The sequence below is a fragment of the Mustela lutreola genome, chromosome 7, assembly GCF_030435805.1.
Source record: "Mustela lutreola isolate mMusLut2 chromosome 7, mMusLut2.pri, whole genome shotgun sequence".
Lineage (NCBI taxonomy): Eukaryota > Metazoa > Chordata > Mammalia > Carnivora > Mustelidae > Mustela > Mustela lutreola.
Genome location: NC_081296.1, coordinates 123855426 through 123879202, shown reverse-complemented (window position 1 = coordinate 123879202; position 23777 = coordinate 123855426). Strand labels below are relative to the sequence as shown.

Here is a 23777-nt window from a genome sequence, read left to right as displayed (position 1 = left end):
GCCTCATTAGACAGTTTTTTCCCCCGACTGCCCCCTTTCCATGAAATTTTAATATCCCCAATATATTGTACATCTGTTTGTGCACTGGGGCCCTTTGAAGGGTGACAAATCATTGTAATAGCTCCGGGGTTTTCTTCGCTCCACCCAAGAACCAATTCCAGCCCTGCCTTGAGCATGTACAGCCCTGCCTTGAGCATGTACGGCCCTGAGAGAGTGAGGTTTGAACGAAGCTGCTTTGAAGTATCAGGAGATCCCCTCTGCCCTTTGCATTGTCCTGCCACCACAGTCAAGCTGAGCTCGAGGACCCAGAAGGGAGACCCCTCAGAGTCTGCTGGGCGGCCACCTCACCACCTGCTGACCGCGGCCCCTCTGCCCACCGCCTTCCCCCTGCAGCTCTGTTGTGGCCCCTGCCTGGCCCTGGGGCCCCTGGAACCAGGGCTCAGCCTGCAAGGGGGTGCAGCGTGCTGGGAAGGGACTCAGAGACACCCAGCCCAGCAGTTCCAGTCCTGGGGTGCACGGAGGGAAAACTCGAGGGATTCCCCTACAACCTCTGCTCAATCTTATCAACATGTAAGATCAACATGCTCAATCTTATCAACATGTAAGTATGGGCATTGTCCCTGGGAAAAGTTCCCTGCAGCTTTCATAAAGGTCTCTCCTCAACAGGCAAGAGATGGTCCTACCACAGCTACCCTCCTCGCCTGGCTCCCTGTGGCTCCCTCCAGCACCGCCCCTCCCTCACCGCAGCTCTCCCGTCCATGTCCCCGCACCTGACCCACATGGAAGCCACAGCCCTCTTTTTCTAAAACAACCAGGCCTCTTCTTCCTTGCTTAAAAGCCACTGAGATGGCTTCTTATCACACCTGCACTAAAACCCAAACTCCTCATAGGACCTACAAGGCTCCGCGTCGCCCACCACCACCACCACACGCCGTGCACTAGCCACAAAGGCCTGCTGTCCGTGGCTCAGGCCTCGGCTGCATAAGCGGTGGCCTCTCGGGGGTGCTGTCTCCTGCCTCCCCCCCACCTCCACCTCTACCTCAGGCCTGGCTCCCTTTATGCAAGACCTCCGCTGACCGCCTCACATAAGCAGCCCCCACCCTGCCACCCTCACGCCTGCTGTTTGACCGCTCCTCAGAGCCCCCAGGGGCACGCAAGATTGCCCTCGCCGGTTTGCTTGTCTGTGGCTCCTGGTCTCTCCCCTCCGCGGGACTGCGAATCCCAAGAGGCCAGAGGCCAGGGGGCGCCTCGAACGCAGCCTGGCACCTCACACGTACTCACGAACACTTCTGGAAGGAATAAGTGAAGACCACCTCCTCGTTTCACAGGTGAGGACACCAAGGTTGCCAGATGCCGGACTGAGGGGCTCTCCCCGCAGCATGTCCCACCTCCCGGCCCCCACCCGAGACTCACTCCCAACCCCTCAGTCTCTAGAAGACGAGGATTCCCACTCCGGCTCAGCTCTCCGTCCTCTCCAGGACACAAGCCTAGAGTCTCAGTGATGGTGGTGGAGGGGAGTGCTTCTTGGTGTTTTTGATGGTGGTGAGATATATATATATATATATATATATCAGATATATATATATATATATATATATATCAGACCATTTACCTCGTGGAGCATTTTTAAGCGTACAGGTGATCACTTGCACTCTCACGCACCCAGCACCACTGTCTGTCTTCAGAACTTTCTCATTTTCCCAAACTGGAGCTCTGTTCCCATGAAACGCTAACTCCCCATCCCCCTCTGGCCCCCAGTCCCTGGCACCCGCCGTTCTGCTCTCTGTTCCTGTGAATGTGACGATTCGAGGGCCCCCCGTCTAAGGAAATCGTTCAAGGTTTGTCTTTTGGTGACTGGCTTATTTCACTCAGCGAATGCCCCCAAGATTCACACCTGCTGTGGCATTTGCAGAATGTCCTTCCTTTTTAAGGCTGAATAATATTCTGTTGTATGTATTTACTGTATTTGGTTTTTCCATTCATCTGTCAGTGAACTTGAGTTGTCTCTGCCCTCCCTGTTGGCTGGGGTTGCTCTGAACATGGATGTTCGGTTATCTATTTGCGTCCTTGCTCTCAGTTCTTTTGGGTAGATACCCAGACGTGGAATTACTAGATCATATGGTAGTTCTATTTTTAATTTTTTGAGGAACTGCCATTCTGTTTTCCAGAGCGGCTGCACCATTTCACATTCCCACCAATGGCGCCCAAGGGCATCTTCTTGTTTTTTGCTTTTTGTGTGTTTTGGTTTTGCTTCTACGTTTTGACGGTGAGAGGAAGGGGAAAGGGGCAGCTGAGGCCTGTGACCCCCAAAACTCAGCTCAGTGTGTCGAACCAGGTCTCCAGTCACCTTCCTCTTGCCAGACCTCTTATCCCCGAATCCCAAGCCCACACCTGTGGGGCCGAACGGTCTGGCTGGCTTCCACATGAGAAGTAGACCGCAGCACAGGGCCCCAAACAGTTCCCCAGAGCACTCATTCAGGACGAACAAAACCAGAGCGAAAAACATATCCTGTCAGGTTTTAGGAATTCACTGGGAGTCACTAGGCTGAAGCCTATTGTTTACTAGCAGTGAGTGTACACGTGTGCGGGGGGGACGGGGGGGTTGGGAGCGGGACGGCTCTGGGGCACCAGCTTGTCCCTTCCTCCCTCCTAGGCCACCAGTAATGGAATTCTGGCGACCAGAGTCAAAAATATTCAAGCCTGCAGGGCGTAGAAGAAACATTTACTATGTTTAGATTCAAGTACCTCCTACGTTCACTTGTAGCCAAAACAGGATTTGGGTGTTCGAAGAGCAGCGGCTTTCGAATTTAGGTAACATCCGAATGCCCTGGAAGATTTGTTGAAAACAGATTATTGAGCGTCCCCTTCAAGGTTTCTAAGTCAGTGGGTCTGAGGTGGGGCTTGAGAATTTCCAGCATGTGCCTAAGCTGATGCTGGTGTGGCTAGCCCATAGAGCACACTCTGCGTTCAGAAAGGTCTGGGTTTTGGCTCCTGGCAAGTGGCAGGATAGGCACCCAGACAACACAAGTTCCCAACCTGGGGAGCAGAGGTGGCTGGTGGGGAAACTGAAGCCCCAGCAGGACCTTGCGGGCGGAGCCAGGAGATGGCCCATGCGAGATCAACAGCCTGATTCAGTCTCTCGAGAAGCAGTGACTGGATCTGTCAGGATACTTAGCCATCATATTTGCAAAATCTTTTGCAGAGCATTTCACACCTGTCCCCACCCCTGTCTTCTCAACGGCCCTGTTATTTCCCCCATTTGAGGAACGAGGCAACTGAGGCCCAGAGAGATGGAGTGGCCTGCCCAAGGGTCCAGTTCGTCTGTGTTTCTCCCGCCCTCAGGAGGCCTCCAATCCCACAAGACAGGAGCAGCACATGCACAAATTACTGCCACCCGACGACAGGGCAGGGTATGGCGGTGCCTGCCGTAAGCATCCTTCTCGCTCACATTTAATGTTGGTTTGTTCTTTTCACTCCACACACACCGTCTGGGGGACAGCATCCTTCTGTCCTGCCAGCTGGATGGCAGACATCACAGGCATCCTCCTGCCTCACGGGCCAGGCTCAGTGGGACCTACCCCACTTCCATCATTTCTGCACGAATCTGCTCTTGGAAGGGGGCATCCCTACCTGTCCAGTTGAAGGGCCCTCAGCTTCTTTCCTTATCTTCATCCAAGGCCTCCAGTTAACAACCCTGTTCTACCATTTTCAACTCCTAAATATTTCCCACATCAATCTCTTCCTCTTCAGTTTCCTCACCAGTGCCCTAGACTGGCTGGGTCAAGACGTCATCCCCAGAATCAGCTCAGTGGCCTCCTATTGGATTTCTTGGCTCCATCTTACCCCCTGTAAAGCCATCCACTAAAATACAAATCTAACATAACCGTTCCTACTTCAGATCCTTCAATGGTTCTCCAATCTTCCTTCCTTCCATCCATTCACCCATCCGTTCACTTATCCGTTCACGCAACAGAAACCTACTGAGCAGCTGTTATATGGAAGCCACCGCATCAGACACTGTCACTCAGTGTAACTCAAGCTTCATTTAGTCTCATGGGACAGTGAAGAAGACAAGCGAAACCAGCTCCTAAGGAGAGCACAGGATTTTAAGGGAGTTCGTAGGAGGTAGCCCAGCCCACCCCAAAAAGCTTTCCTGAGCCGCAAGTCAGGCTAAGACAGAACAAGGGGGGAAGGGCTGCCCCAGCAGAGGGAAGTTTCTGTCTGTGGAAACAATGTGTGCAACAGGCCAAATCTGAGAGATAATGGGCACTTCTGGGGAACTGAGAGTAGCCTGGCATGATGGGGTCTAGGTATGAGGAAGTGTGGCCAGAGAGGAGAAAAGAAGAAGCCGTAGCCACTGACTAGGGAGGTGGATAAATCAGAGCCAGGGGCAAATCTGAGATGTTCCCCAGTGCTTGGTCCTTATAAGGTCTCAGAAATTATTTGGTAGATGGATGGAGAGGTACAGAGGTACACGGGTGGGTGGGTTGAGTGGGTGAGTAGATGGAGGGGCAGGTGGATGAGGACATGGATGTATGAGGGTAGATGGACAGATGGGCAAGTGAATGGGTAGAGAGATGGAGGAGTGGGTGGGTGGATGGGTAGATGGATGTGTAAACACCGAGGTGGGTACCAGGTAGATGGTTAGATGGGTGGGTTAATGGGTAGAGAGGTGGATGAATGGCTGAGTGGATGGGTAGATGGGTTTGAGGTTGGGTGCTGGGACAGTAGGGATGTCATCCATAGAAAGGGAAAAGGAAGAAGGAAGATTTACTGTGGCCTTCACTCCAGCAGCCGGGAATCTACCCAAGGCTCCAGAGCTGATCCAAGGCTGCAGCTTTCTCACCCAGGTCTAACCCCAGCCAGCCACCCCTTCTACTGGTTCCTGATGACACGTACCCTCAGATGGCAACTACGCCTTGCCTGGAGTGTCCTTTCTCTACCTGGTCTCCATAGGAAACTCGCTCCTCAAAAATCAAGGGACACAGTGGGTGCAAAAGTAATCTGTAAATGGAAGAACGCAGACAGAGAGAGCGGCAGAACCAAGCCACGTCAGCGAAGAGCCCTCTACCCGCCAGGAACATTCCCGTACACTTGTTCTCCTTCAACACCACTCTTACCAGTGCTCACTTTACAGACCAAAAAACTGAGGCGCAGAGAGAGGAACCAACCTGCTCCAGATTCCACAGTCACAATGTGGCAGGCAGGTTTTGAACTCAGATCGGCCCACACTTTCTCTGCGTCATGTTCTTTTTCTCTCCATCACGATTATCACTGAGCAGTCACCCCCCTCACCTCCAGGCCTCCCTGAGCCCCAGTTCTCAGATGCCACCAGGAAGGCCCCCAGGCTTAGTCCTGGGCTAGCTCCCTGCACCTGGCAGGTGCTCTACCAGGTCAACTGTTTCCTCAGCAGCCCCTGAGGAAAGCCCACGGTGTGCCCAGTCCGTGGTTGCCAAAGGGGTGGAGGTCGGGGCGAAGAACCAACACAAGGAGCCCCAGTGTCTACCTCAAATGCTGCATCATGCAACTAAGAAAATGAGAGACTCCACACAAAACAACCCAACACCTCGAGGCAAATCTTTACACAAACGCCCATCAGCACAGAGGTCTCCGAGGACTTTAACATCCATGAGAAATGAGCCCTGAAAGGAAGGAAGCACTTCTTTGAGGCAAACTCAGAGTCTCCTGCACATTCCCAGCCAGAAGGCGGAGGGGCTTGACGCTGGCCTCGATCTGATGCATAAACAGTGATCTAATCTTCGCGTCTCTTCCGTGAGCTGCACACAGGCACGCATGCAGTTACTCACGGAGCCCCGAGCCCACAGAGTGGGGAGTTTCCAGCAAGCCCAGCTTCCCTTCCCTTCAGCGGTCAAACCTCTACATGCTTTCGGAGGCTGACATTTCCCTCCAGGACAGAAGTAGAAAATCAGCCCGCAGTCTTCCTTGGTCCCATCTGGCTCCCAACAATCCTCACTCCAGCACCACCAACGAGGAGACAATTTTGTTTCTAAAGCCCTTGCAACTGTTTTGAAGTTTGGTCCCATCGGGGCTCCAGCAGTCCCTCTAAGGCGGCTGGGGCTGGTACCACTATCCCTTTCCCAGAACCTGAAGCCCAGAGAGCCTAACCTAGTGGCTCAAGTTCAGACAGTACGTCAGGTGGATCTGAATCCAGAACCCAGCATCACGGCATGAATTTGCTGCCTTTTAAGCTCTTTCGACCACAAGCCACAGCAAGAACACACTTGACATTGTAACCAAACCCGCACAGACATTATACACACGCATACTGAGAAACAAACTTCCCAAAGCAATACTTACCCTACTACTTGTCACGCACTCTGATCATTTCATTAGCTACTAAATTGATTTCTTGACCCACTCATGAGTCACCATCTTCAGTCTAGAAACAGCTGGGCTGATCCCCCGCCTTGCTCGGCCTCCAGACTCCAGGAAGGTGATGCCAATCTCTGCCGCCAGGTGAGGAGCAGGCAGGGAGCAGCGGCGAAGGGGGAACCTGGCTCTTCTCTGACTGTCCAGCCAGGCTGAGCTCTGCCCTCAAACCTCAAACAGCCGGGCTCCCACTAGCTGCTCCGGAGAAGCCTGGAGGAGGAGACCAGACCCACTTTGCTGGGCCCGGTAGACGCCGCAAGCCAGCTACCCTGCAGCCAGGACCCGAGCTTCCCCTCCGGAGATTTTCCACAGACCACACCTCCCCAGCTCGGTTTAGAAAATCCCAGCTGGAGGCTGCCCATTCCTGAGCTGAGGCAGAATCATGTGAACTCCGATCTGGTATCAGGCTGGGCGGTTGCCGAGGAACACTCCCCAGCCAAGGATGAGAGCGGGGGACTGCCTCCTTGCATCCTCCTCGGAATGCTTGTCACACACCCCAAGGGGGTCAGGGAGAAACCTTGCCGGGGCTGTTCAAGCTGCAGTTAGGGGCAGGGGGCCTGGGGAGTGGGAGGCAGGGGATGCCGGGAGGAGCCCAGGGCACTAATTCTACCCATCAAACCACCTTGAGCACCTTCAATACCAGGAATGGGGGGGCAGGAGGTTGGACCCCTGCCCCAGAGGTCCTTGCTTGAGCCATTCAGACAAGCCAGGGCTCTGGCAACTAGAATGTACTGTGGACATGGGCAAGGACAATGGGATAACGGCCAAGGACGGGAGAGCACGGCTATTTCCGCTCCCATTCCCTGCCTGTCACCCTTCCGCCGCTCACAAGGAGCATCTGGGTTAGGGGGTCACACCTCACCTAAGAAAATACCTGGGGAGCTGATAAAAATGAATGCCTGCCCCCATGCCCTACCTTGGATGGATGAAGTCATCCTTCCTGGAAGGGAGGAGTGAGCACTACTATTTTTCAAAACGTCTCTGGACAACCCCAGCGGGCAGCCAGGTGCAGCTGTGCTGATGGGGTGGAAGCGAGTTGGGTCCTGTTTTGTGGACCAACAGAGCCAGGGCAGCACAGGAAGGCTCTGGGTGCTGAAGAAGGCAACCAGCAGTGTTGTAAAGAGGCCTGGCCCCGAGCAGGGGGCCAGCCCAGGGCTCTGGCTTCACGGGGGCCTTGCGTCTCTCAGGAGCATTTACTAAACTTCCTCAGTGCAGCGGGATTGAAAGAACCCCTGGAGGTGACCCAGGTCAGGCCCCTCATTTTACAAACGGGGAAACTCGGGCACACAGGGACCAAGGCTTTAGACCAGGGCCTTACGCTAAACGAAAGAGCTGCTGGCTTCAGGCACTGTGCTGGGTCGGGAGAGCCTCCTTCCCCTTGACATGATCTCCTTAGAACCTGCTGGTCGGATACATGGCTGGAGCCAGAAAGCCAACATCCACCATGCCTTGGGGCCATTGAGAAAGTGCCTTCTCTCTGTCCCATTGGGTGATCTGTGGGACTCATCCTCTCCAGAGGAAGATTCGCTGTGACAGTCTCTTGAGGGGTGGGGGCGCTATATTAGTAGGAGTGTCAAAAAAAAAAAAAAAATCCCCTCCTGTGGGGCTTGGGCCCTCCAAGCAAATGCTTCTGTGCCAGCTGCTGCTAAAGGCTGCATCTCGTGAGAGAGGGGTGGAGCAGGTTAGACTCAGAGGTTTTTCCCGAGCCATGGAAGTGTGGCTGGCTTTCCCCCATGTCACAGGAAGAGCGGGTGGGCGAGGGGAGCATGGTGACCTTAGTGGTGAATGCCGGGCCCCCCCCCCCCGGCAGACACACAGGCCAGGGAGAACGCCTCTGCCTCTCTCTACAGGCCGGCCCCCCTAACCAGACAAACACAGACAGACTGTCTGTACCTGCGGGAGCCACAGATGCCGCGGCCTCCCTTCCCCCGCCCCAGGACCCCCAGAAGAGCTGCCTCCAGGCTGCCCAGCCCCCTCTGCAAGCCATAGACACCATATTTTACCTGGATTGGGGAGCCTTCCTCTCTCGAGGGCCAGAGATCCCCTCTTCCTCGCCAGTGGGCCCTCAGGACTGTAGGTGCAGGGGGTGATGCTTACTTTAGTTTAACTCAAATCAGCTGAGCCCACATCCTCTGAGACACCCACTCAGGAAGAGAAAAAGGAGCCCGTGCTGTGTTCTACTTTGGTGCCACGATTTCGTCTTTAACCTAAAACGGGAAAGAAGGACTACAAAGTGTGATGACGCCACGTCTTGAGCAGTGGCCTGAGGGGTCCTAGGGACCCCATCACTTCAACTCCCCTAAACCTCACTCAGTAAACTTACAACTAAGTGCAAAGTAATGTGTTTGTAATAAAAACAGCCTCCAGAGAAGCCCTTGGCCTGCCTGCCCCCATTCATACTTCTGTCCTTAAACCCAAAGTGACAGTATCTTAAAGCGGCTGTTGAGCAGAGGGGGGAGTTTAGTGAAAGGCCAAGGGCACCTGAGCTCCACTGGGTACAGTGAAGTCCCAGGGGTTGCCACGGTCCACCTCTGTGGCTCCCTCCATCCTGGAAAGACCTAGGGCCTAAACCGCGCCAGGCCTGCCACCTATAATCACAGTCTCCTGCTCTCAGCCCTCGGTGACAGCAGTCAGGAAGCATTGTAGGTACCCACGAGAACAGCAGCCCCAGAAGGTCAGACTGAGCCCTGGGCATCCCCGTCTGCCCCCAGCATAAACATCTCCTCCAAGAACCTTGACTCTGAAGGGCTGGTGGACTTTTCCGAGCCACTCTGGAGCCTATGATTTTGAGGGCAATAGCACCGTAGGCTGTAAGGCTCTTCGGCACCCACTGGCCCCTAGAAGTCCAGGCAATTTGAGAATCACTGGCCATGGAGTCTGCCCTGAGCTGGTAGCACATGGCAGCAAGCCCAGGGGCAAGAGATGCAGGTTAAGAGCAGAGGCCCTGGGACAGACCGTGCAGGCTCAATCCCCGTGCCACTGTCTAGCTTTGACAGTGACCTTGAGAAACCTCAGACCTTGCAGACCGATGGTGTTCTATGAGAACCAAAGAAGATGAGGTCCAGCAAACACCTGGCACCTAGAAGATCCTTAGATGTTAGTCAGGATGCAGTGATGATGGGCCTGGTGATGAGGGTGGAAACAAGGATAGGAGGTCCTGCCCCATGATCTGATTTACCCTGGGGGGAGTGAAGGGTGCGCAGGCCAGCTTGGTGAGGTGTTTGTTACAGGGCACTACCTTGGTTCCCTTGGATACTCTACCAATTTGGGGCTAGTTAGGGGAAAGGCCTTCGAAGGTCCCTGAGGGCTCAGACAAGTACAAGTGTCTTATCGTGAGCTATCTGCTATTTGACTGCAGGGATCTTTGTTGACTTGGGTCTTGAAGGCTCGCCTTGGCCTTCCCCAGGCCTTCTTCTTTCCCACATGCTTATCTCAGAAGAGCCGATGCAAGGTGCAGTATTGTTGCATTTAAAGGTGGCCAGGTATGGGGTTAAGATGGCTTCAAGGACCAAAAAAAGAACCAGCAGGGGACCTCCCAGAGTGCCTGGTACCATAGCCCTGTTAGGGTCAGGGAAGAGGTGGGAGCGACTTAGGATCAAGGACCACGGTCATTGCCAGTTGGGGGGCATGTGCTTAGTACCTGGCCCGAGCACAAATCCCCACCCACTTAGTGGCTAAGACAACACAAATTTCTTATCTTACAGTCTAGTGGTCAGAAGTCTGACATAGCTTCTCTGGGATGAAATCAAAGTATTGGCAGCCCTGCATTCCTTCTGGAAGCTCTAGGGGAAAATCCCTTCCCTTGTTTTTTCCAGCTTCTGGAGGCTTCTGGCACTCCTTGGCTTTCAGCCCCCTTTCAGCTTCCAAGACAGCAGGGATGGGTTGAGCCTGTCTCTCACCATTTACTCTGGCCTCTGCTCCCAGCCTCATACCTCCTTCTTGACTCTGACTCTGCTTCCCCCCTCCTCCCCTTCTAACAATCTTTGTGATGGTTCTGGGCCTGCCCGGGTAATCCAGGACACGTCTCCTTCTTTAAGGGTCAGCTAATTAGCAAGCTTGATTCTACCTGCTCCCTTAATTTCCCTTTGCCACGTAAGGTAACATATTCACGGGCTGCAGGAGCTACAAACTGGACATCATTTGGAGGGGGGTCATTATTCTGCCGACCATGCCTCTACATTGCCCTTATTAAAAGCCCTACAGAGCAGTGCTTCACAAATGTTGGTGTGAATCTCCCAGGAATCTCGTTTACATGCCAAATCTGGTTTGGTAGGTCTGGGGTAAGGCCTGAGCACATCTAACAAGCTCCCAGGCCCCTGAGTCAGGCCTGCCTTTCTCTCTTTTGTAGCCCCACAGTGCCTGGTACCATGCTGCCCAAGGGGCTGGCGTTAATAAATGCTTGATAACTAAAGGAGGGGGCGCAGCTGGGGCTCGGGGCTCGGGGGTGGAGGAGGTAAGGAAGGAAACAAAGACCTGGGCATTTTCCCCCATGTCCATCCTGAACTCAGGACCAAGAAGGGAGCATGATGGAACCAAAGCCAGGTACCCAATCCGTAGAGCCACCTGGAGAGGCGTGGGGAGTTAGGATACAGCCTCTGGGTGGGGGTGGGCTTGGAGTTGTGCCCCCGCAGTGGAGGGCGGGCAAGATGGGCAGAAGGTGGTTAAAGTGTGAAGGAAATAAGGAGGCCCCATCGGCCCTTGTTCTGAGGCCCAGCCCATGGCCAACCACTTCCTGATCTCTTCTTCCGACTCTTCAAGGTCAAATCCCTGCTCTGGTCTTCAAGGCTTTAGGAAGCCCACCTCAGTATTCCTGGGCCTGCCCTGGATTCCCTCAAAAAGAATCACTTCAGGATGAGGTCCAAGAGTCTGGCCTTGGAGCAATTCCTTCAGGATTTTCTGACACAGGCCAAAATCTGACCACCAGAGCTTGTTCAAGGCCCAGTTCAAATGCCACTTCCTCCACACAGCCCTCCTTGGATTCTTTTTGTTTTGCCTTGGCCAACTTGAGACTTCTGAAAGGTGAGGTCCGGGTGTTCCACTGCCTTGACTGCCAGGGAGCTGGGACCAGGGCTCCTCCTACAGAGAGAAGGGGCTGGCAAGTTCCAAACGACAAACAGGCAGTGGACAAGGGGATGCCGGGGGTTGGGGGACGATTCGTTCATATTTGGAGTTACCACTATATGCAAGACGCCGCGCATCCCAGAGCGTGCCTTGGTGATGCCTCACAGCAGCCCTGTAAGGTAAATATTATTATCCTGGCCTTACCACCAAAGGGACCAAGGTCACAGAGCTGGCTCACGGCAGGGCTGGGGTTCAAGTCAAGTCTAAATTAATTATATTTCAAAGATTAACAAGGCAATGCGTGGGAATTTGTATGAATATTTGCTCATGCCCCTCTCCCCTTCTAGACAGTAAGCCCCAGGAAGAAGGAGGAGCAGGGTCTGTTTTGTTCTCTCCCAGGGAGAAGGTGGGTCAGCCCCAAATAAACGCATGACACAGAAGTGTCCAATGTGTGAATGAATACATGAATCTCAAGTCCACTTCTTCCTGCAGCCCAGTGTGGCTGAAACTGAAGTCAGGAGATGAAGGACTGGGCTAGACAGTCAGGCTCTGGGATGAGGCAACAGGAAAGAGGGTTGGTTTTGACTCTGAGGACATGGGTGGGTGGCCGTGCGAAAATACATTACAGTGGAAACCTCTCTCTTTGGAGCGTCTGTGGTCTTTCTGAGAAGGTCTCAGCTGTCTTGGGCATCCTTCCTGCTTGGAGCCAAAGCACAAACCACAGTCCTGGAGGTTGCCATAGCTACTCCCGGGGCCTGCTGCCCTCTCCAGCCTCCTGCTTCCCCACCCACGGTGCTCCAACCCATCAGTTAATAACCTAATAATGTAGGACAACAGTCACTCCGAACACCCAGGCAGCAACCCTCTCGGAAAACAAACAGATTTTTCCAGGGAACTGAGAGATACGTCGGTGCTTGTTACACTCAGCCTGAGCCACTTGCGAAAATCCACTTTTCTGAATCCAAATTACCTACCCTCTTCTGGCTTCTCCCTTTTGTTTTAAAGACAAGGGGTTGGCAGAGCTGGGGACTGAAGCCTCAGAGGGTCCAAGGACACAGACACTAGAGAAGCCACTATTTAAGAGGCCTGCTTCATCAGCCTGGAATCAGGCCCAGAGAGTGATCCTGACCAAAACAGGGTTTGTGATAAGGCCCTCGTTAGGGATATCTGGATCTCTACTGGTCTCCTTTGCAAAGTTGAGTGAATTTGTTACCATGGCACCCAGCAGGAGGAAAAAAAAAGCCAATGCACAGGGAAGGCTTTCAAGTGGGGTAGATTCAAGATAGTCAGAATTATGTGATGCTTTTCTCATTGAGAAACAACCTTGAAGTCCCCTCCCCTTGAATCGCAATGGGCTCCGTTACTACTGTGGCCAACTCTGAAGAGACTGGAAGCTCCCATCTCATATCACGTAGAATAGTTGCCCTTAAAACCTGGCCGCCATGCTGGGAGGAGGCTCAAGCAGCCTCTTGGAGTGGCCCACATTGACAGGAACACAAAGCCTGAAAGAAGGTCCCAGATGAAGGCCAGGATCACCTGGCTTGTTGCACGAGCACATGATCTCGGAAGAAGATGCTTCCGCCCCAGCTGGCCATATCAGCGGATGCTGCAAGGAGCAGAGATACACCATCCCCCCCTCCCCCGACAACCCTGCCCAATCACAGATTCCTGTGCTAAAAAGATGAATGCTCTTATTTTAAGCTGCTGTCTTTAAAGTGGTTTGTTTTACAGGAGGTGATAACTAGAATACGAGTTCTAGGTTTTTTGTTTTTTGTTTTTTTTCAAAATCAGATGAAGGTTTATCATGGGCTAGATTCATTCATACAGTTATTTTCATTTTTTAAACAACTTTGTGAGGTGGATACAATAACAATAATTTTCCCCATGAGCTACCAAGTCTCAGGGAAGGCATCTTGTTTGAAACCAGTCAACTAGGAAGAACAAAACCCATTTTCCTACTGTTTGTTGTTGGATGAGGCTCCTCTCTTTACAGTATTCCTGTACCCGAAGGGTGCGACATAATGGCAATAACAATATTCATATGTAATGTTTAGGGGGCACTGCAAGGCTTTCAAGGCAAGGTCTGCAGCTGTGTGATCTCAGGACCACCCTAGGAAGCAGGCTGTACCATCGTGCCCATTTGACAGAAAGTAACACTGAGGCTTAAAAACAGTCGTGGATTGGCCTAAGGTAATAGGGCTAATAAAAGGAAGCGCTGAGATGTGGACTGGAGTAATCTAGCTCTGGAATGGAGCTCTCAGCAGCAGATGCCCTAGTCTATAGCTTCCACACTGCTCCAGCCCCTACTTCTCTGGTAAACCTTCTTTTCTTCGGAAGCTTACCTGTGCCGGCAGGCAGGGGGAGCAAGACAATCACATCATCTGACACTTGGACCATTCTCAGATCTCTTTTGTCCTCACCACCTGCCTTGCCCATGTGGTGGCCCGGGCTAGTAGTTATTTCTGATTCACAGAGGCCCGGCGCCAGAAAGTGACAGTCTCTGGCTCCAAGTCAGCGCTCCCTCCTCCTAAATCCCCAAAGTGTCTTCCTCTGCCATTTGGCCACCAGGTCACTGTTCTCCACCTTGAGGACAACCTGAGCCCACCGACTGCCCTGCCTGGCAGAAGCCCTCGCCAACCCCACCCAGCGTTCCTTCGGCCAATCGCAGGCAAGCTTGCCCGGAGGCCGACACCTGCCCTTCATTCCCCTTCGGTGTGCGGAGAAGGAAAGGAAAACCTGGCGAATCTTTGTGTCACTGTGCTGCTTGCCGAGCTCTGGGAAATGAAGGGTGTGTGTGTGTGTGCGCGCGCGCGCGTGTGTGTGTAATTACCAGGTGGTCACAGAGCAGGCCGAGGGGGTGGCTGCCAAAGTAGGCAGCAACTGCGGACAGAGACATTCCACCCTAGAGAGGGACCCGGACACGCCGGCGGCGCTGGGGGGCAGACACCTGGCTGGCCGCAGCCGCAACCGCGTCAGCCCGCTTCCGCTAGGCGCCCCTGGCGCTCATCCCGGGTGCGCCCGCACTTGGCCGCCTCCGCCCGGCCCCGAGCGCACGCGCACACGCCGCCGCTCCCGCGCTGGCCCGCCCCGCCCCGCCCCGCGCACCCACGCGCGCACGCGGTGGCTCCCGCACTTGGTCGCTGCGCCCCGCGCACTTACACTTGGCCCCCAAGGGTACGCAGTTTCAGCGCGCACTCGCGGCGCCGGGCACCGGGAAGGCACAGAACTGGCTGCCGGTGCCAGGGACCGGAGCGCTCTCCGCAAGCGGTTTCCTGGGGGCGCCAAGGACCCTGCGACCGACAGTGGCGAGGGGAAGAGGTCTGGCTCTGGGGGAACACATACCTGCGCGGTGAAGGGCTCGGGGTGCCGGTCGGAGTTACCCCGTGCGCCTTGTCCGCGCCCCCTCCTAGGGCCAGCGCGCAGCACGCAGGGTGGGCGCTGCGTCCTCTGGTTGCAGGCAGAGGCGGTCTGGGAACGCCGGCGGGTCCATTTCCTGGCCGGGCCCTCCTCCTCCTGGTGTCCCGATTTCTCCCATCCTCTCTCCTCTTCCCCTCCTTGCCCCACCCCCCCGTCGGGCACACCCAGCCCTTGCAGGACCACAGGCCCCAGGCTAGGCGCCTGCCAGAAAAAACCACAGTCGCTCAGACCTGTCCTAGAGGTACAGCCCTCCCCATCCCCGCTACCATTGTGTCCCCATCACAGGTTTTGGAGCGCCTGAGTGTGGGTTCAGACGGGCCTTGCTTGCAAAAGGACAAGGGTCCTTCTCAGCCACATCCCTAGGTCAGCTGAGAGAAGAGTCCGGGAAGCACCTTTCTGTACTTTTCAAGTCCTTATCCACAGCGCTGGCACCTGGTAGCCACTCAGTAAATGCAGTCTGTAGCGGCTGCACTGAGCCTCTAGCTCAGCCCCAGTGGCCCAGCCTGGGAGTCTGCCCTTAGGTTTTCTGCCTCCTGGATCCTTGCCCTGGTGCTTCCTGGCCCGAGTGTGCCTGAGTCATGGGTGGCCAGGCACAACACAGAGGACCTCCTGCTGGTTTTGTTGAGAATTCAAGGAGGTGTTACAGCTGGTCTGCCTGCCCTCTGCCCCACAATCTCCCAGAGAACAGCAGTAACCATAGCCAGGGCTTGCGCTGTGGAGCATGTAGTGTGTGCCAGGCACTTAGAGGTAGGGAACACAACTGATCCTCGCCCCTCTTAGGTACATGCTGTTATCATCACCATTTTGCACATAGGGGGATGAGGCACAGAGAGGTCAAGTAATGAGCCCAAGGCTACGCAGGTGGTGAGTGGAGGCACTGAGATTCAAACCCAGGCAGGTGATTCCAGAGCCAGTATCCTACCCAGTCTAGCTACCCTCAGCTGTTCCTCCAGCATCTCTTCTCTTTCACACTTGCAGATCTTAACTCTGTGTCTTCTGTCCTCATCTCTGGAACTCCAGCCCCAGTGTTTAGACCCACAAGTCCCTTTCCCTATCAAGCCTTCTTGGCTGTCCCAGGCAATTTGTGCTATGCTCCCTTGGCTCCCTTTCCAGCATCTTTTGCACTGTCCACTGGGGTCACTGTGGGCACCCAGTGGTCTCTGTGCAGGACACTCACTCCCGGCCTAGCCCCTGGCTCCGAGGAGAGCACCCTATTCCTGTTTGCAGAACGAGTGTCTTGGAGTGTCACCACGGGAGTCTGCAGAATCTCATGCCATCATGGTCATTAGGACTGATGATCAGGTGGCAGGATGGAGGGCAACCAGAGAGCAGACAGAGAGGTAAAGAGAGAAGTCGACATCTCACCTTCAGCTAAGCCCTCTGGGTGGCTCAGAGCTGCCCGCTTTGTGACTGGGCCCCTCGGTGAGTCTCTGGAGGGAAATGGACAGTGACAAGAGGGGAGAAGCTACCCTGGCTAGGGAGGCAGGGGAAGCAGAGGGAACCCAGAACCTCCCAGCAAGCTCTTCTCAGAGGCTGCATGAAACCATTGGCTGGTCCTCATCTTGAAATTCCTCCTCGCAAAATCTTCACAAATGTAGTTTTCTGGATTAACTATTCTTGCCATAAAAATGCACATCTGCTTTTGAAAAATCACCAAGCTGAGAATAGTTGTTAAGAATTTGCCCTCGGTGGGCACCTGGGTGGCTCAGTGGGTTGAAACCTCTGTCTTCGGTTCAGGTCATGATCCCAGGGTCCTGGGATCGAGCCCTGCGTCCGGCTCTCTGCTTGGTGGGGAGCCTGCTTCCCTTCCTCTCTGCCTGCTCTCTGCTTGCTTGTGATCTCTGTCTATCAAATGAATAAATAAAATCTTTAAAAAAAAAAAAGAGTTTGCCCTCAAAAGCCAGAGTGTCTAGAGTTTGAGCCCTAGCTCTACTACCTACTAGTAGGGCAACCTTGGATAAATCCCTCAACCTCTCTATGCCTAGTTCCTTATGTGGGAAATGGGGACACTTGTTCAAAAGGGAGTTGAGAGGACTCTGCAATTAATTCAGGAAAAGCTCTTAGCTCAACACCCAGCAGATATTAGGGTTCCATAGATGTTCGCTGTTACTGTCCCCCCTACATACCCTTTTATATATGGCTCTTACCTTTTGAATGCTTACTGTGTCCCTGGTGTTATGAATGGTCTCCTCAGGAAACTGAGCTTCAGTGAATTACCCAAGGGCACTCAGCTCTGAATGTCTGAACCAGGACTTGAACAGAGCCCTAACTAAAGCTGCTTCTTGTAGCAGTTAGGATCTGCCTCATCCTATCCACCCAGGAGGCAAGTGGGGTGTTTTAAAGCCCATGGTCAGTTGCCAGATCCAGGATTCTGGCTCCCAAGGGTATAGTACATGCTGTGTAGGAAGTTTGTTACAAAGTGAATCCCATGTGGGCTGCCAGGTGCACAGTTCAGGGTGGGGGGAGGTGCAGGGACCCCCCCCCACCCTGAATTGTAACTACATACACATTGTAACTTACAAGATGGTGGCCCCTTCTTTCCCCGCCTACTACTATGGATATCCAAACCCAGAACCTTTTACAAGTGTCAATACTCTTCAATGAAAACAAGCTCCGTTTCGATTCATGTTTCACTTTTTAAAGACAGAACAGCATAGCCCCTGTTCTAGTTACTTAAAGATCTGAAATTGGCCAGTGGAAAAGGGTTGTCATCTCTGGCCCTGCTCTCTCTAAGAAGATGTTAGATTTAGAGAAGCAGAGATTCATCATGCTGCTTACAATGTCGCCTGTTGGCTAGACTTTGCTCTGTTTCTTGGTGTTAAGATGTCCAGTCCTTGGCAGGGGCAGCAAAATTTGTTCTTTTGTAAGTAAAACCTGGCCTTGTAAACAACAAACAACAGCTCACTAAGTTAAAATGATGCATGCATTGTTTTCCAGAATCTTCCTGGTTCTAGGGGATGGCAAATTATGGCCTATGCTCCTGGAATGCTGATTTGAGACACTGTACTAATGACCATCTTCCTTGCCCACAGCAATCATCTCCCACAACGGGCTGGCCTCCAGAGACGCGGGCAGAATTTCTCCATACCCGGCATAAGTGACGTTTACGTCCATTGCTTCTTTAAGAGCCGCTCCTGAGTTTTTGGTCTCCGCGTTTGCATTTTCCCAGTGTCTGGTTAGGGAAGCCCTTGCAGGTGGTCAGAAATGGCAGCAGAGGGGATGGATGAAAGACGGTCGCACCAGGGCCAGAAGTGTGCCGAGGACTTCTTATCAGCCCATCCAGATCCCCTATCTCTACCTGTCTCCTTCCTACCTCCATGGATTGGATCGCAGGTGCCTCCCTTGCCCTCTGGCTTCTGTTGGGTTTGGCCAAGGATCCGAGGATGGCAGGAGAGTGGGGAGGAGGGAGTGTTTCTCCCCCTGCCAGGCTGGCTGCCTGCCTTGAGCTAGTGCTGGAGTCCTTGTCCGGCACTACACTTCCCTCTCCTTCCAGCCTGGGGGAGTGACAACTGCCCCAAGATGCTTGGCTCAGGCTCGTGCACCGTCCTGCTGTGGTTCCCTTAACCACACCCAACCACACCTCGGAAAAACCGTGCGTGGGTTAACCTCTCCCCGGTCACCCTGCCCGACAGTGCCTCTACTTCCTGCCAAGACCCTGACTGATACACACACGTGGAGACCAGATGTCTCTTCCCTGCAAACTTGCACGAATGGAAGAACATGCACACAGTTTAGAATGTGCACAGATTATCTACTTTTAAAAATTACTGTTTCTTCCAGTTCGTTCTTCCAGTGAGCACAGCTGGCCAGCCTCAGAGGAAATCTGTCTTTATCCCCGGAATAGCAGAATGAGGTCCCTGCTTCCTCACTCGGCTCCAGCCCCAGCTTGTCGTCGGTCGTTGTCCGTGCTTAGCTGTGGGGCTCTGCCTCTCGAGGACTCCCCTGCCCTGTGCTTCCTGTCACTGTGAGCCTCCTAGCTACTCCTTTTGGTGTGTCTGACTTTCCTTTTGAGAAATGCTTGTCACCGTAGAGTCAGGCTCGTCCTTGGACAGTTTCAAGCAGCAAGAAGCTGGCTTTTTTGAGAATTCTCTTTCCTGGCGCCAGCCATACTCCAGCAGGTTTGGGCCTGAACTGATTAATCAGACTGACCTGATTGACACAAGGTTGTTTCCGCTCCCACTCAGATAATCCTTGGGCCCTCAGACAGTGTGACTAATGGGGCCACCCGAAGGCAGGAAACTCTGAGGCTGGTGGAGAGGGAGTGCAAGTCCAGAAGAAGTGTGAGTGCACACATCTGGCACGCTGGGGAAACCCTGTTGCGTGCCTGGCTGGACTGCAGAATTCTGGCGGAGGCCTTCAAGCTAGGCTCGCTCAGTCTCAGGCAGTTGGGAGAGGGAAGGGTTCAAATCTGAATGTCTGGGTTCAAATCCCAAACCTGTTGCTTTGTGGTTGGGGGGGCTCTGGCAAGTTTTCAGGCTCCCTGCAGCCTGCTTTTCCTCCTGTAAAAATGGAGGCAATAATGAAGGTCGGTGTGAGCATGAAATATAAAAGTGCTCTCAAGAAATCTGTTGATGCAGAAACCAGGAGCCCAGCCCAGCAAGTGCTAAGAGAGCAGGTTATGGTAGGAAGGCACAAAGGGGGCTTGGCCCACTGTTATCGGGTGGGTCAGACTGGGACCGCTCAGCCAGCTTTGACCAGCCTCTGTCTTGGTTCTCCTGCTTATGGAGAATGGATGCAATCCTGGATCTTCATACTGGCTATGGGACCTCGGAAAGTTACCGGACTGCTCTCTGCCCCCATTGCCTTATCTGTAAAATGGGGATAATAACAGGACCTCACAGCGTTGTTGTAGTCAATGAATTAGTAAGTATAAAACTCTTAGAAATATGCCTGCCCCTCCTGGGTGCTCAGGGGATATTAGGGCACCCCTCTCCATCCAGTGGCTGTGGAAGGCTGATGTGTTCCACTCTGGCTTAAGTATGCAGGCTTCTCCGTGATGGCGAGCTAGGGAAGTGTGGTTTAGTGTCTTTGGTTTGTTTCCTGTGAGGCTCATAGGATTGGGGTGTGGCTGTGGGGGCAGGGCAGATGTGAATTTGACTGGCAGGTGGCATCCAGGAGCTCTTCCAGACTCACCTGCCTCGACCCCCCCAAAGAGAACCTTTGAAAGCTCCCTGGGATAGGCTTGGATGCCTCTAATGGGGAGGAAGGGCTGACATGGGAGGGGACTGGCAGAGAATCTGTGACCCAGATGGGGTCTCCCCCAGAAATCTCCGTGACAATTCTCCCTCTGTGTTGGGCTTCAGACCTCGCCTGGTCTCTCCCAGGCTCTGGACTGGGATCCTGGAGGTGAGAGTGGTGACAGACTGGCAGTTAGGAGGTGAGGAGGTAAGGAGGACACACATGGTGGAGCCAGACTGCCTGGGTTCAAATCCTGGCTCTGCTACTTGCCAAGATATTTAATCTCTCGGTGCCCCTCCTGTACAGTGAGGGTGATAATGGTGGCACCCACCTCAGGGTGTTGGGGAACGTGCTCGGAATGGTCAATGTTCAGCAAATGGCAGTTATTATTAATACACCACCGGCCACAGTGCCCTGTGACGAACCGGGACAGCTATTACGCAGCCTGCATTATGTTCGTCCTCAGAGACGTCCATGTCCCAATCCCCAGGACCTGTGACTGCGTTGCCTTTCATGGCAAAAGGGACTTTGCAGGGGCTGGGTAGCTCAGCTCGGGTCAAGGTCTCACAGGTCATGGGATGGAGATCCTTGTCTGGATCCACGTTCAGTGGTGGGAGGGGGTAGGGGGGCGGGTCTGCTTGAGATGGTCTCCTTCTGTCCCTTCCCCCACTCTCATGTGCGCTCTCTCTCAACTAATTAATTAATTAATTTAAAAGAGAGAGAGATGCGGCATCTAGGTGTCTCAGTGAGTTGGGCGTCTGACTCTTGGTTTTGGCGCAGGTCATGATCTTGAGGTCCTGGAATTAAGCCCCGTATCTGCTCAGTGCTCAGGGGAAGCCCGCTTGTCTCTCCCCCTGCTCTCTTTCTCTCTCTCTAATGAATAAATGGATCTCTCTCTTTTTTTTTAAGGAGACTTTGCAGGTGTGATTCATTTAAGGATCTTGCGACGAGAGTATCCTGGATTTTCCACGGGTGGGAAAGACACAATCAGCAATAGTCAGCTTTGAAGATAGGAGCTGGCCACCAGCCAAGAAACGCAGGCAGCTTCTAGAAGCTGAAAAAGGAAACGAGATGGATTCTCTCCTAGAGCCTCCATAAAGGAAATCCACTGTGCTGACAGCTTGAGACCCACTTCTGACCTCCAGAATTGTAAGATTAAATTTGCGTTTTAAGCCACTAAACATATAGTGATTGTCACAGCAATCAACAGGGAACCCATACAGTGTCCCGGAGCCAACACAGCCGTGTCCTTGAAGGGGGAACCACGCTGAGCCACTCCACATTAGATCACCCATACTGCTTGTCCCGTGCAGGTGTGGGGAACCCACTGGACCATGGAACCGAATGTCCCCTGGGCATAGGCAGCGCCAGGGATCGAAGATTCAAGGGCAGGGGTGCTCGGGGTGGGTCAGTGGGTTGAAAAAGGCCTCCTGGAAAAACTGAGCTCTCAAGCAGGGCCTTGAAGGATGGAAGGTGTGGGGTTTGGGCAGGGAGGTTTGGGCAGGGAAGGGGTTTGGGCAGGGAGGAGGAAGTGGAAGAGGAAGGAAAAGCATTGCTGGAGGTGGGAGGGGCAGCAAGACCAAAGTCAAGAAGGTCAACCCAGCTACACATTCATTATTCATTCACCTGTTCAACCCCTGTGCTCCAGGCCCCGTGGGGACAGACACCTGGATAGTGAAGTGAGTGAGACGGACCTGGTGGTGGTTCTTATGAACTTCTGCTTGGGAGTAAAAGCCAATACCCCATTACAGTGAATCACAATGACCCTTAAAACAGGAGAAGTACAGCTGGCTAAGGAGGCCCATCTGGGTGGGCTTCCTGGAGGAAGTGACCCTTCTGGGATGGATACACTGAAGGCTTGTTCTGCATCACTTCCGGCGTAGTGTGGTGCTCTGAACTCAGTAGAGGCTGACTGATAGAAGCTGGCTGATGTATTTTGTTTTTCCCTATCCATTTCTCTCTTAACCTGTTCTGCACTAGAGAGAAAGTCTCAGCTGGGTGTCAGTATGTCTTTAGTTCTTAATTCTTGTTAATCTCCCTTTGTAAGCTAGAGAACTAGCTTCAGGTGTGTTCTGCAGACAACAGGCGTTAATCTAAGTTTAAAACCAACACTGCTTGGTTTTCCTTGTTTTTATTCGTTCAATTACCTTGCTTTTGTGGTAGAGGATACTGATTTCCCACTTCTGTGAGTGGAACCCAATTTCCTTTTAAAAATAAGGGTATTTAAGTGCCCCAGAACCATGAGTGTGTGTGTGGGGGAAGGTTCTCCCTTCTGTTCTGGAATTAACCACTGGGGTCCAGTTGAAGACCAAGAGGAGCACCCAGGGTGTCCCTCAGCAGTGGGCCTGACCGCTTTGGGGCTTCCAGTCCTAATCTGGGTCCCTGGTCCACATCTGCAGGGCTGGGGAGGGTGAGCAGGAACTGGGAGCAGAGGGTGAGCCCTGAGAGGCTGAGATTCTCCAAGTGAACTCTCGTGGAGTGGGGTTGGGTCTGCTCCAGAGAGAGGAACCCAGTGGTCGGTCTGCTTAAGCAGGTGATGCTAATCAGCTTGGTGTGCCTTTTTGGTTCGGAAGAAAAGAAGCCTGGAGAAAGGCAGGAGCTGGCCAGGGGAGACTGAGCCCCCTGCATGTCCTCTACTTGTCCTGCGGGCTGGTGTGGCTAAGTGGATATGGAGGGCAGGAGCTGAGCTTCCATAGGGCTGTCTGGTGGGGTGGGAGCCAAGGCACCATGTCAGGGATCCGGACAGTACGGAGACCCTGGAGGTTTTTTGCATGGTGTCCCCAAGGACTACCCAGGGGCCATCAGGGCCAGTATCGATGTCGAGAGGACATCGATAGGGGAAGGCTGCATAATGGGACACGTCCGGTCCCCCCTACCCGCAACACAAGAAGGGAGTCAGGCCCTAAAGGAGTGAGAAGGAGGGGGCCCTGGTCCCTGTCCTCTCTTCAGAATATAGGTTCTCTTTGTCCTCTGTCAGGTGCCCCAGGGGTCATTCTGGGGTATCAGGGCTTGTCCCCAAGGTACCAAAAAACTGATGGACTCTGCATCAGAAGTTGTGAAGCAGCCTAGGAGAGATCTGAAAATAATGGCAGTGAGAGATTAAGTTTTAAGCTTCTGTTTCCTGAATAGAGGTTCTGCCATAATACATTTCCAAAGTAAAATATTCAAGAAAAATATTATGTGTATAATAAAATGGAACTTGAATGGCCAAGTTTTTGTAAATGACTTAGCAGGGAAAACTAGGATTGACACAGCAATGACGATACTCTGATTACAGCTATGAGTAGAGGATGATGGGCAGGGAGGGCCAGGGTGCCTGATCAAGAGGAGGGCAGTCAGGGTAGCCTTCCTGGAATAGGTGACTTTTAAACTGAAACACACAAGGGGATGAGGAGGCATCCTGGGAATCCTCCCAGTGACTGGTGTGTGGGTGCTGTGGAAGGGATCCTGTGAGTATTGATGGTGGGGGCTTAAGAATTTCTCATCAGTGCAGGGATAATACTGCCTTAGATTCTGATCGGCTACGGCAGGAAAGAGCAGCACAGCGGACCTTCTACCAGTTACAGTGTGAGTTGTATGGGTAGGGACCAGCTCCCCCCATCTCGTGTTTCCGCCTGGCAGAGGGCCCATCTGCTGAATGAGTGATAGGGAATGGAGGGGCACAGCTGAGGCCGGTGGGAATGCTGACGGAGAGGTACTGCCACTACATGAGCAGGTTCTCCGTAGATGTC

The 23777-nt window shown here is 53.3% G+C and overlaps 1 protein-coding gene across 5 annotated transcripts in view; it reads right to left on the bottom strand.

Moving 5' to 3' along the window:
* Positions 1 to 23777, bottom strand: part of GPR68 (G protein-coupled receptor 68) — a 29365-nt gene that overhangs the window by 4488 nt on the left and 1100 nt on the right. Inside the window, exons 1-2 of one of the 5 annotated variants that reach the window (XM_059182502.1) lie at positions 6319 to 6770; positions 4900 to 5004 (exon numbers count right to left, since the gene is read on the bottom strand). The exons of 1 other annotated variant lie outside the window; for it this stretch is intronic. The gene's annotated coding sequence lies outside the window, so the exon portion shown is untranslated. Of the gene's footprint in view, positions 1 to 4899; positions 5005 to 6318; positions 6771 to 8393; positions 8491 to 14793; positions 14954 to 23777 lie in introns of those variants that run through there. 3 more of the 5 variants (XM_059182501.1, XM_059182500.1, XM_059182498.1) reach the window with 3 other exon arrangements.